The sequence below is a fragment of the Martes martes genome, assembly GCF_963455335.1.
Source record: "Martes martes genome assembly, chromosome: 2".
Classification (NCBI taxonomy): domain Eukaryota; kingdom Metazoa; phylum Chordata; class Mammalia; order Carnivora; family Mustelidae; genus Martes; species Martes martes.
Window position 1 is genome coordinate 100,220,074 of NC_137889.1, and position 14,001 is coordinate 100,234,074.

Below are 14,001 nucleotides of genomic sequence, written 5' to 3' on the forward strand. Positions count from 1 at the left end.
TCCATTTCTTTTAGATTGTTCGGTTTGTTGGCATATAATGATTTTTAAAATTTTTAAATTTATTTAAATTTTTTTTTTGTAATTTTTTTTCAGTGTTCCAAGGTTCATTGTTTATGCACCAGACCCAGTGCTCCATGCAATAAGTGCCCTCCTTAATACCCCCCACCAGGCTCACCCAACCCCCCACCCCCTGGCATATAATGTTTTATAAAATTCTTTTATAATCCTTTGTATTTCTGTGATATCAGTTGTTATTTGTCATCTTTCATTTCTGATCTTGTTTATTTGAGTCCCCTCCCTTTTATGAGTCTTTCTAAAGTTTTACCAATTTTGTTGATCTTATGAAGGAAACAGCTCCTAGTTTCATTGATCTTTCTATTTTGATTTTAGTTTCTATTTCATTTATTTCTGTTCTAATCTTGATTATTTCCTTCCTTCTACTGATTTTGGGTTTTGTTTGTTCTTTTTGTTTCTAGCTCGTTTAGATGTAAGGTCAGGTTGTTTATTTGAAATTTTTCTTGTTTCTTGAAGTAGGCCTTTGTTAGTATAATAAATTTCCCTCTTAGAATAGCCTTTGCTGCATCCCATTTTTTGGCTGCTGAGTTTTTATTTTTATTTGCCTGCATGTATTTTTTATTTCTTCTTTGATTTTTTGGTTGACCCATTCATTGTTTAGTAGTGTGTTATTTAACTTCCATATATTTGTGCTCTTTCCAGATTTTTTCTTGAGGTTGATTTCTAGTTTTATAGAAATGTGGTTGGAAAAGATGCATAGTATGACTTCAGTCTTTTTGAATTTGTTGAGACTTGTTTTGTGGCCTAACATGTAATCTAATCTGGAGAATGTTCCACGTGTGTTTGAATAGAATGTGTATTCTGCTGTTTTAGGATGGAATTTTCTGAATATATCTGCTAAATCCATCTGATCCGATGTGTCATTCAAAGCCACTGTTTCCTTGTTGATTTTCTGTTTGGCTGGTCTATCTACTAATGTAAGTGGGGTGTTGAAGCCCCCTACAACTATTGTGCTACTATTGATTACTTCCTTAGTTTTTTAAAAATTTATTTTAATTAACTAACTAGTTAATTAATTAATTAATTAATTGAGGGTGAGAGAGGGCAAAAGCAGGGGGAGGGATAGAGGGAGGGAGAATTCCAGTCAGACTCTCTGATGAGCACAGAGCTGGATGCAGGGCTCTATTTCACAACCCTGAGATCATGACCTGAGCAGAAACCAAGAGTTGGGTGCTCAACAAACTGAGTCAACCAGGTGCCCCCCTTTGTGTTTGTTATTAGCTGCTTTATGTATTTGGTGCTTACATGTTGGGTGCTATTAGTCTGTCCTCCAAGTCACTAATTCATTCTGCTTCCTCTAGTCTACTATTTATTCTCTCTAGTGTATTATTTGAATTGATTTATTTATTATTTTTAGAGAGAGAGAGCAGGGGGAGGGAGAGAGAAACTCAAGCAGATTCTGATCAAACACAGAGGCTGGAGTCTAGCACAGGGTACAGTTTCGCAACCCTGAGATCATGACCTGAGCTGAAACTAAGAGTTGGACATTTAACAGACTCCACCACCCAGGTGCCCCTCCCTCTAGTATATTTTTAATTTCAGTTATTGAATTCTTCATCCCTGATTGGTTCTTTTTTATGTTTTGTATCTCTTTGTTGAGGGTCTCACTGATGTCTTCTACTCTTTTTCAAGTCCATTGAGCACCTTTATGACCATTTCTTTAAATTCTTTATCAAGCATATTACTCATCTCCATTTCATTTCGCTATTTTTGGTGTGATTTTGTCCTGATCTGTCATGTGGGACATATTCTTCTGTCTCCTCATTTTGTCAAACACTGTGTGTCTGTTCCTGTATTTTAGGGAAGTCAGCAACATCTCCTACATGGTGGTCTTAGGAAGAAATCCTGTAATGCCCTGAAGTGCAATGTCCTCTGTTACATTTCAGGGATTACATTTCAGGGATGTCTCTTCTGTGTGTCACGTGTACCCTACTGTTGTGCCTGAGCCACATTTGTCTTTAGCCCAGTTGTCTGCAATGGCTTTCTTTGCCTATTGTGGGCAGGATTTGGTCCTGTTCATGGGCCAATCTGGGGCCACCTTGTGCTTGAGTTGGGTCAGACCAGGTGTCTGCTAGAGATACAGTAACAGCAAAGTGCAAGGCTCTTTCCCCTGTGCTGTGCCCTGAGAAGCTTGGGGTCAGACCAGATGTCATCCCCCAGCCCACTGCTGGGGCCACAGTCAGACTGATGTGTGTGGTTATCTTCCCTTCTCCCCAGGGCAAGAGTCACTTTGGAGTGGTATTGATCACCATCAGGGCTGCTTTGCACACTGCCATGCTTGTGTCGCTTTGGTTGGATACCTGCCAAGGGCACGCTGGGGAGTCTGTGGGAGAACCCAGAGGCAGGGCGCGTGAAGTTTGTGCTGGTCTGACATGAGAAGAAACTTGTAGCCGCTTTGGAGAATTCCTACCCAGACCAGGTTGAAGGGTTGGGTTAGCAGGAGAATGTGGGAGTGGGGATGGAGAGGGCGCACTATTAGCAAGTTAGGTGGAGAATGTTTGCACTGTGTTGGTTCCTGCAGGTGTCTGTGCATCTGGGCTGGTAGATGGGATGATGGGAAATGGTGCCTGCTAGTTCTTTTGTTCTTGGAGAAGTCTCCCAAAGATCCTTACCTTTCCAGCACTTTCTGGGATTAGTAAACAAATCTCCCTCTCTTATACCCTGGGTATTTTTCAAACTGCTACTTCAATGCTGTATCTCAGCAGGGATGTTTGTTTTGCTACCTCTGTAAGGGCAGGGACTGTTTCCTAGCACCCTCTGGTTGAGCCTGATGAATTTTAAAGTTCCAGGTGTTAAGCTCCACTCATTATAAAAACTTGGGACGTTAAGCCCCTGTGGTTTTCAAAGCCAAATGTTATGAGGATTTGTCTTCATTGTGGGTCCCCCATACCTGGGGTGTCTACTGTGAGGCCTGCTCCTCTCTTCTCTCTGCGCTCTTAGTGTCCCTCCCTCCCATGGACAGTCATGCTGGTCAGTTTGGCTCCCTACCATGTCTCTGCCCTTCCCACCCGATTCGATGTGGCCTCTTCTGTACATTTAGCTGTGGAGCATCTCTCCACTCTGCAGGTTGTTTTTTGGGTTATTTACACTAGGAATACCTATGTGACACGGAGAACATAGGATAGTCCTTCTCCACCATCTTCCTCAGAATGACCTGGTTGGACAAACCTTAATTCCTATATGGACATGCATTTCGGACATTTCATCCATCAGATAATGGACAAGCTGGGAGGTGATATCGGTTTATGTGTTCGAGTCTGTGTTTGAGTTTTCTGAAGAAAAGAGCCATCAGGTTTTTGTCGTGGTTGTTGTTCACAGCTGTGTGCCCAGCGCCTTGCACAATGCTTGGCCCATGGAATTTCAGAGAAGATTCTGAAAAGAATGAATGATACACAGCTTGTGGAGTGAGACATTAATTAAAGTAAAAACACTATTAGCTGAAAAGTAAGAGCAACAACAGAGACCTCAGCTGCAGTGAGAATAAAAGCTGAGAGTGAGGGAGAGACAGCAATGGACACGACTGATACTGAGAAGGAGACAGAAGCCTGACTTTTTTCCATCATCTCTCTCTGTAAAACTGTCTTTCTCATCACGCTCCCATTCTGCCCAGTGACATTCCCCAACAAAAATGACTTGTTTTCACAATGTCCTTGAGGGTGAAAGAGCACACAGACTACGTGCAGGATAGCACGAGCAAAGTGATCACAGTGGACACCTGCTGCCTGTCCCTGCACGTCCCCTACATGTGCACGTGCGTGCGCACACACGCACACACACTCATGTTTGCTCGCATTCACACACAGATCCTGGCAAAAACAGTCAAAAGAAAAGGCTTCTGCTTAACCCCTCTTTAGACAGTGACCTCTCACTCACTCAAGAGTTTAATTCCATGGGCTGGGCTGGGCTTCCTGCTAGGGTTCTTTTCTATCAGACGGGTCTTGAGAACATCCAGCCTCCTGCATGCATTACTAACAGCATCAGTAGTGTGCTGAAACTTAAAGGTCCTGGAGTTGTGACAGGCTTTGCCATGGGTCTTGGGATGGTTGTGAACCTCTGAATGCCCCGCGAAGTGCTGCACTGGCCTAACTTGTGCTCTGCCTTCTCACTATATCACCCGTGCTTTCCCCATGAGCTCCCACCTGAGGCATTTCAAATGTCAAGTTTAGGCAATGATCACCTCTCCCTTGAAGGAACTGCTTTGTTTGGGCCATTTTAGACAATCTGCCAAAATTGAGAAGACAGAGATTGTCTTATAATGAGAGCTGATATTCAAAATATCTGACAACTCGTGCGGCATGGATACCAACCAACAGGAGGGGACGTAACTGAAAACGGTCTATACACCTGTCAGGGCAGGGCGGCTGAATTTCACCCTGCTTGGCCTGCTATCCAAGAACATGCATGCAGCCCACAACTGTAACACACCCCTGAGAACACACAGACATATTTTATGACCCAAACCTGTGAACCACCTTCACAACTTGCCTCACTTGAAGAGATCACAATCTCATACATGAAACAGACATTGTTTATATATTTGAGTATCAACTGTGAATAGTGTTCTTAAGTAATATTTTACTGTATTAATTTTCCACTGCTGCCTAGTAAATGACTACAAACCTAGCAATTTAAAATAACACAAAGTTGTTACCTCACAGTTTCCATGCATCAGGAGTGTAGGCACGGCTTAACTTTACCTGGGTCCTAAGAACAGGGTGTCCTAAGGCTGCAGTGGAAATACCAGCTGAGTTTGAGATCTTATCTGTGGCTTGGGGTCCTTTCCCAGGCCCTCAGTGTTGTTGGCAGATTCATTTCTTTGCAGCTGTAGAACTCATAGATAGCTTGCTTTTTGAAGGCTGGCAGGGAAGCTTATCTGATCTTAGGGAAAGCCTAAATCTTCCTTTAAAGATTAAGTCAGACTCACCCCCCAAACAATCCCCTTTTGATGAACTCACAGCAATTCTGATGAGCGATTTTAATTATATCTGCAAAATCTCCTCATCTTTGCCATAGAATGCGACCTAATCACAGGAGCGACATCTACCATATTCACAGGTGTGCCCACAATCAAGGGATGGGGATTATACACCAGGGGGGAGGAAATGGAGAGGCTAATTTAGAATTCTTTCTACTTAACATCAATACTTTTGTTACACTCTGGTGATGACAAGGTATCCTTTTCTGTGATTGCAGAAACTTGTTGCAAATTTAGGGCTCAGTCATGTGTTTCCAAAATTGACGGAACAAAGTAGAGAGTGGACAAGACACCTGATGAAATAAACTTTTATTCTTGCATTATTTAAAATAAGCATTTTTGCCTCTCATAAATTATTTACATTACCTTCTTATATGTTAAGCAAACACCAGTGGCATTTCTATAGAAAATGCAAAATGAGGATAAAGATGAATAGATCTAAGCAGTTCACAGCTCTAGATGTGGCTACATTTTTTTTATTATATGGAGAAAACGGACCTAAGAGAGTGTCCTGCATATTCACACTTGTATTCATCTGCTAGGGCTGCCATAGCAGAATACCACAGATAGGATGGCTTAAACAACAGAAGTTCTTTTTTTTTCCCCCCACAATTCTGGAGGCTGGAAGTCCAACGTCAAGATTCTGGAAAAGATGGTTTTTCGTAAAGCCTCTCTTCCTGGCTAGTAGACAGACACATCTTTGCTGTGTCCTCACATGACCTTTCTTCTGTGTGTGCATGGAAAGAGAGAGTTCTGGTGTCTCTTCCTCTTCTTACAGGGTTACCAGTCCTATCAGATTTGGACTCACCCTTTTGACTTCATTTAGTCTTAATTACCTCCTAAAGGGTCCTACCTCCAAATGTAGTCACATTGCGGGTTAGGACTTCAACATACGAATTTAGGGGGACACAGTTCAGTCCATATAATACTCAAAATATCTGTGGACGATGAACAACTTGGGTTGAGCTTGCTTATGATGACAGTGTCATTGCTGTTGTTTTTTTTTTTTTTAGATTTTATGTATTTATTCATTTGAGAGAGAATGGGATCATGAGTAGGGGCAGGAGTAGAGGGAGGGGGACAGGCAGACTCTATGCTGAGCACAGAGCCCAGCGCCGATCTTGATCCCACGACCCTGAGACCATAACCTGAACTGAAATCAAGAGTTGGATGCTTAACCGACTGAGCCACCCAGGTGCCCCAGACAGTGTTTTTAAAATTACTAATCACCATTCAAAAATTCATGCACATATTCCAAGAAATCTCTCTATCTATTTTCTGTCTTTGCTGAAAATAATAGTGTCTTAGACTGGTAGTCTGTTACCAAGGCAACAAAGATATATGTGTGCCCCGAGCAGAGCAACAGAGCAAACTCTTATCCCTTGATTCTGACGGAATTACTGCAAACTGTGCCCAAAAAACCAGTTGTATCATTTTTCCCAGTAATGAGACAAGAGAGGTCCCATAGGTCTTCATAAAGGGACTATAATAGACCCATAGTTCCATCCAGGGATATGTCTCCCCCATATGTCTGATGCACCCTTGGCCCTGTCTAATGAAAGGTGCAACCACACAGAAAGCATGGACATTTCCTCCACAGAGGTTAGGGATGAATGTCAGGATCTGTGGTAGAGATTGCTGTTTACAACCCAATATACTTTATCTCCCTTTTTTGTTAGTAACTGAGCCCCTATTTTAGAAATCAGTGGCAACGTGCCCAGTGAAGAAGCTGCATTTTCTATCTCACCGTTGCAGCTAGAAGTGATCAGCGCATCTAGATTATTGTCTGGGAGTCATGAGAAGACTTTTATGGAGGAAGCACAGAGCCATCGCATGTCCTTGTCTGTGCTTACCCCCCTTTCCTTTTCTTTCTACCTGAACTATGCATTTGATGTCTGGAAATAGAGCAGCCACTTGTGTGACTGGAACTTTAGGAAACATCTTGGATAAGAGTTAACTTCAAGGAGGGAAACCACATGTTAAAGAAGATGGAGCTAAAATGTGGAACAAACCCAGGTCCAAAACGACACCATGAAGCTTCTATACGAACCCTGGACTATTGGACTCTCTCATGTGACGGAGAAATAAGTCTCTGTGACTTGCTGTGTAAAGCAAATGCCCACTTTCTACAAAGTGTAGAAAGAAAATCTCAGAAAGTCAAAATTACCTCAAAAAATCCTTTAAATCCTCCATAAAGTACAGTTAAATGGCGTGGCATAAGTCCTAAATGAGTTATAGGCGCAAGGGGATGTTTAGCCTTTAATTCTTAAGCCAGTCAAGAAACAGACTCAATTAGGGGCGCCTGGGTGGCTCAGTGGGTTAAGCTTCTGCCATCGGCTCAGGTCATGATCCCAGGGTACTGGGATTGAGCCCCACGTCAGGCTCTCTGCTCAGCGGGGAGTCTGCTTTCTCCTCTCTCTCTGCCTGCCTCTCTGCCTGCTTGTGATCTCTATCTGTCAAATAAATAAACAAAATCTGAAAAAAAGAAAGAAAGAAAGAAAGAAAGACTCATTTATGTTCTATCCTTGTATTGTTTCAATCCTTGTGTTTGTCTTTTACAAATTATTTATGTTGATTTCAGAGACTGTAATTCAGAAATTAAAATCATATATGGTCTGAAAAGAAAAATATAGGGAAGTCCCAGTATATCTAATCCTGATAGTTGGAAACCACAAGTGTGTGTGTGTGTGTGTGTGTGTGTGTGTGCACATGCATGCATATATGGAATTACTACATATGATTCCACCTTCACTTTTGACAGGAAATTTTATGACTTTAACTGTATTAATGTTTCTTTATTGACTTTTAGTTAACATTTCGATTTCTTTTCAAGGCTCTAAAACAAGCCATCATCATGGACATCCTGGCTACCAAGCAGGATGACTGGGATGTCTTTAAAATCACTCACACTTTCTTCCCATGTGTTTTGGGTGAGCTAAGTTTGATTACATTTGTACATCTGCACAGTATGTTTCTTTGAGCAGAATTATGGGGAGAAGTATCAATATGACTGAAATTGCCCTCTCTTTTCTCTTTCTCGTTTCTCTTTCTCTTGCATTCCATTCAACACTACGCTATGCCTGAAATGGAGAAAAGTCGCCGGTGCCATGTGATTTTGTGAAGCTGTGAGTAAGCGAAGCTCTGAGAAGAATGGCAGGTGAAGAGGTTCCGGAATTCAGATTTCCCTAAGGAATGTTACGACGTTGCTAAGCTGTATAGTGTATCTTAACAACCAGGGAGCCCCGTGGGCTCCTTGAAGTAACAGTGGGAGAAACTGGAGGGAGACAGTGAGATTCTTTTGGAAACATTAGACATTAGTCTGTCTCTGCCAATTAAGAATTCCCAGCTCAAGTGCAAAGATTAAAGGAAATCAATGACAACTCAGTATAGACCCATTATGGGGCTTGGAGGGTATCAGCAACCTTGAGTTCCTGTCAACCAGATTACCTTCTTTGAAAACTGTCCTCAGGTATAACTTTAAATTCATCATTAAAATAATTTTCAAAAAGGTTTGGTAAGGTTTAGGTAATGGACCTCAGGTTCATCTTCTTTTCAAGACCGTGTGAAGGCTAAATAAATCTGTTTTGAGGTAATGGGGTATTATCTTTTAAAGTAAACCATCTGTTGTTGAGGAGATCATATAAATAAAATGAGCTAATGTTGTGGAATTTATTTCCACATTTATTCTGTGGAAGACATTTATGGAATGGAAATTCTGTGGAATTTATTTCCACATTTATTCTGCAGAAAACATTAACTTCATATAACAAATACTGAGCATAGACTATGAGACAGATACTGGGAATACGGAGGTTGGACACCAGACCGTTGCCTGCTTAATTATGATATCTTATGGTGAGAAGCAGAAAATAAACACAGAAATGGAAAAAAAAAATCAGAAAGTGACACATGGGGGGGCCTGGATGGCTCAGTGGGTTAAAGCCTCTGCCTTCAGCTCAGGTCATGATCCCAGGGTCTTGGGATTGAGCCCCGCATCGGGCTCTCTGCTCCGCAGGGAGCCTGCTTCCTCCTCTCTCTCTCTGCCTTCCTCTCTGCCTACCTGTGATCTCTCTCTCTGTCAAATATATAAATAAAATCTTTAAAAAAAAAAAGAAAAAAAGAAAGTGACATGTGCTATGGAGACAGCTTAAGGAGGGTAAGGGATAGAGAGTGATGGAGGCTGGGGAGATGGTAGGGAACTACTTTAGAGAAGGGTAAGGAAGACTTCTGGAGAAAGCCTCGTTTAGGCAGAACAATGAAGTGAAGATCTGAGTGGTGTACATTTTAGGCTACTCCTAGCAAATGCAAAATGTTTCAGCATTCATCATCTATGTATGTAATCTCTGCATCTCTGGGAATTCATAGTACTTTCAGCTCTTCTCGATCATATATTGTGTTCTCCTGTTTTAAACACACATCGTACATAAGTGTTATTTTGGACTAAGATTATTAATATTTAATACAGATTTGCATAGTTTAAAAGTAACAATGACCAAAGTTAGGACTAGATGATTACTAATACTTTTAAAACATAGATTTGAGGATTTTGTGTCATGTAGTCTACATAAAATTCGGTGATTTGCTAATATACAGGTTGATTCAAGAGGCTGTAGGAAAGAAAATGTTGTTCTCAGAAGCACTTTCATAATTCCCTGGATGGCGAATGGTAATTTTAATTAGATTTTCCCTCAGTTACCACTATATAGGTTTTTTTTTTTCCTTCTCCAGAATGAAAGCAGAATGCTGGCATCACAAGCAACATAGAATTATAAACAGAACTTGGCTACTTTCACTCAGCAGATCTTTTGGGCATAGCCTCTAAGTTAGGAGGGCTCCACCAAGGTTTTGCAACACAGGTGGTGAGGCAAAACACAACATATTTACTAATAATAGCTAAAATGTTCATGTTTGCAAATCATTTCACTTTTAAAAGGAATTAATATAAAGAAGGGTAAGTTTTCCAACACTGTCTCTTGGTATTTAGTGGCAATGTCATTTGCCTACCTGTTTGGAAAGATTGGAGTTAAACCTGTTAATCCATACAGCTTTTCTGAACAACAGTTACTGACACACCATAATTGCAGTGACTGAAAATGTTTTTAGTACTTTGCTTCTCCACAACTGTGGAATGCATTCTTTAAAGTTGGAACATGCGATGGGGATGTGTCTTTTCCTGTGAACACCACCTGTCATGTGCATCATGGTGGAGAAGTAGGTTGAGAACTACTCCATATTATACAGTAAAAACCTAACAAGCTTAAATAGTGGAAACAAGTGTGTGTGTGTTTTGTTTTGTCTGTGTCATTTTTTGTTTGTTTGTTTTGGGGTTTAAAAAAATATTCTTTCATAAAATTGTATTTGGATATAGTAAAGAAACCATGGCTTATTTGTGGAAGTTATTATAACTGGTTTAGTCTTACAGAATCCATCCATGATATACATCGACCAGTTTTGCATTAAAGGGTATCTTTAACATTGACTTAGGAAAATTTTTAGTCACTTCATTATAAAATAAGTGATATTTCTGATTGTATAATAAAGATAATCTTTGTTTACCAATGAATAAGTAATTTTCTGGTCTTCTGTTAATTCCTTATTTTAATAACATGTTCTTTTCATATTTCTCTTGTCTTTGGGAGAAAAAAAATCTATTCTTACATCTGAGCATTAATGATTCATTCATTCTTTTGAGTTTATAAGTCTTAAAAAGTTATAGTCCAAAATCAGTGCTTATAACAAAGAGATACCTTAATAGAGAAAAATTATTCTAAGCCAATTCGTGAACTTTAGAATGATATAGATTAAAATAAATGAGGAATGAATTGTCAGTCAGAATCAGTATCAGCAACAGGTGGAAGCATAAGATGTGGACGATTGTTTATAGTAACTAAAAGAGTTTTGCTTTTCTTTAGACTTGAGGTAGTTTCTGTTTTTGGTTTTTTTTTTTTTTTTTTTTAATTAGTAGACCTTAGTTTTTAGAGTATTTCTTAAGCTGACAGAAAAATTGAGCAGAAAGCACTGGGAGTATCTTGCCTACCTAGTCTTCCCTATTATTCATATCTTGCATTGGTGTGGGACATTTGTTATGATTGACGAACCAATATCATACCTTATTAGTAACTGAAGTCCGTTCTTTATTTTATTTTATTTTTTAAAGATTTTATTTATTTATGTGACACAGAGAGGGAGCACAAGTAAGCCGACAGTCAGGCAGAGAGAGAGGGGGATGCAGGCTCCCTGCTGAGTAGAGAGCCCGATGCGGGGCTTGATCCCCGGACCCTGAGATCATGACCAGAGCTGAAGGCAGAGGCTTAACCCACTGAGCCACCCAGGCACCCCTGAAGTCCATACTTTAAGTTAGCATTCATGCTGTGTTGTACAGTTCTGTGGGCTTCAACAGATGCATAATGTCACGGATCCACAGTTACAGTCTAGAGCAGTACAGTCCAGGCTAGTGTCACTGCCCTGCAAATCTCCTGCATTTCTACCTATTCATTACTCCCCCATGTCCCCTTGGGAGCTCCTTGGCCTCCACTCATTTTTTTATTGTTTCCATGGTTTTGTTTCTTCCAGAATGTCATATAGTTGGAATCAAACAGTATGTAGCCTTTTCATATTGGCTTCTTGGCAATATACATTGAATGTTCCTCCATGTTTTTTCATGGCTTGATAGCTCATGTCTTTTACTGATGAATAGTATTCCATGGTATGGATGTGCCACAGTTTATGTATCCATTCACCTATTGAAGGACACCTTGGTTCCTTCCATTTTTTGGTAATTATGAACAAACATTCATGTGTAGGTTTCTATGTCAACATGATTTCAACTCCTTTGGGTGAACATCTAGGAGTGCAATTGCTGGATCATATGGTAAGAGTGTGTGTAGCTTTGTAAGAAACTTCCAATCTGTCTTCCAAAGTGGCTATACCATTTTGCATTCTCACTGGCAATGAATAAGAGTTCCCGTTGCTCCACATTTCTGTCAACATTTGGCATTGTCAGTATGTTGGATTTTAGCCATTCTAATGGGTGTGTAGCAGTATGTCATTGTTTAAATTTACAATTCCCTAATGAAAAATGATGTTGAGTATCTTTTTATATGCATGGTTGTTTGCCATCTGATTATCTTCTTTGATAAGGTATTTGTTCAGCTTTTTTGCCCAGTTATTAATTTGGTTATTTGTTTTCTTAATGTTGAGTATTAAGTGTTCCTTATTATTCTGGATACAAGTCCTTTATCAGATATGTGTATCACAATATTTTCTCCCAGTCTGTGACCTGCCTTTCCATTTGTTAACAATGTCTTTCACAGAGTGAAATATAATTTCACTTTTCTTCAGGTTCGAGGTAGTTTTATTTTTTCATCATTAGATCACTTGTTAGAACAATTCAAAGTACAACTTTGTCTTGAGTTATTCATTTACCTCATTTCTGAAAATTTAAGGTTTTTAAAAAAGATATTATTTGTTTATTTGGGGGTGGGGAGAATAAGCAAGGGGGAGGAGCAGAGGGAGAGGGAGAAGCAGACTCATCACAGAACAGGGAGCCTGATCCAGGGCTCGATCCCAGGACACTGAGATAATGACCTCAGCAGCCACTTAACCAACTGAGCCACTCAGGTGGCCCTAAAAATTTAAGTTTAAATCAGACCTTCAATAGTCCATAATGTTTGTTGGATTTTGTAAATATTTTAATGATATATATGGATAAAATATTTACATACTGCCTTTATCTCTTCAACATTATTTTGAAACTTCCAATAGAAACAATAAAAGTCACAGCATCATATAATTAAGTTTTCTGTAATCCCAGAATAAACTCTATAGCACTTTTTTAAATGTATGAATTTCAAACTTCTTGGAGGCACCAAAATTTTCATAAGAGGAAGACGAAGAGTTTTCTTCATTGTTTGTTTATTGACCTATAACACAAGAATTTAAAGTATATCACTACCCTTCAAATTAACCTAAGAGAATGATTGATGTGGGGAAGACACACATAGTAGAACAGGTGAATATTCTAGCTGACCTCTCCATTAATCCCATCAAGTTTCAGATGAGCAAATCAAAATCTAGGAAATAAAGATATTTATCCTTGGTCACTTAGCTTGTTAATGATAAAGTTAGGACCATATATATCATTTTTTAATTTCAGTTCAGTGTCCTTTCCACTCTCCAAATTGCCTACTGTATCCTATTTCCCCAATAGAGACAAAATGAATTTGCTAACTTAATTGTATGAAAGATCTCACACAGAAAGAATCAGTAACTCTACAGTTTGAGTTAAGGAAAGAGGTTAGAACTAACTCCTCATTATTTATGAGGAACAATAAGAAAATAAACATTTTATTGTTAGATAACAGTATCTTATGAATTCCAAATATTTTAATATATTTTATTTAGCCTAGAATAAGTTTAGAATTTATGAATATTAGGTGTTTTGTGGCGACAGGGCTGGAAATTTATATACCATAGACTCTGAGTATATACCATGAAAAAGTTGAACACAGATTCTATGGTCTAAAAAGGTAGTCAATAAACTAAAAATGTGTGCCCCAATCTTGAGATCAATTTCTGGAACACAGATGTATATGAATGCTGAAAATTATTCTAACCAGAAAAACTCCCTGCCATGGTTAGTAGTAAAATGTATATTTCCCAGTACTGTTATGATGAATAAGATTTCCATGTAAGATAGGAAACATAACACCAGAAAATAAATCCTTCTTTAAATTTCAAGATAGTATGCCATTTTAAAAAAAAGATTTTATTTATTTATTTAATAGAGAGCGAGAGAGAGAGCACAAGCTGGGGGAATGGCAGAGGAAGAGGGTGAAGCTCCCACTGAGCAGGGAGCCCGACATGGGGCTAGACACAGGGCTTCATTCCAGGACCCTGGGATCATGACCTGAGCCCAAGGCAGATGCTTAACTGACTGAGCCACCCAGGCA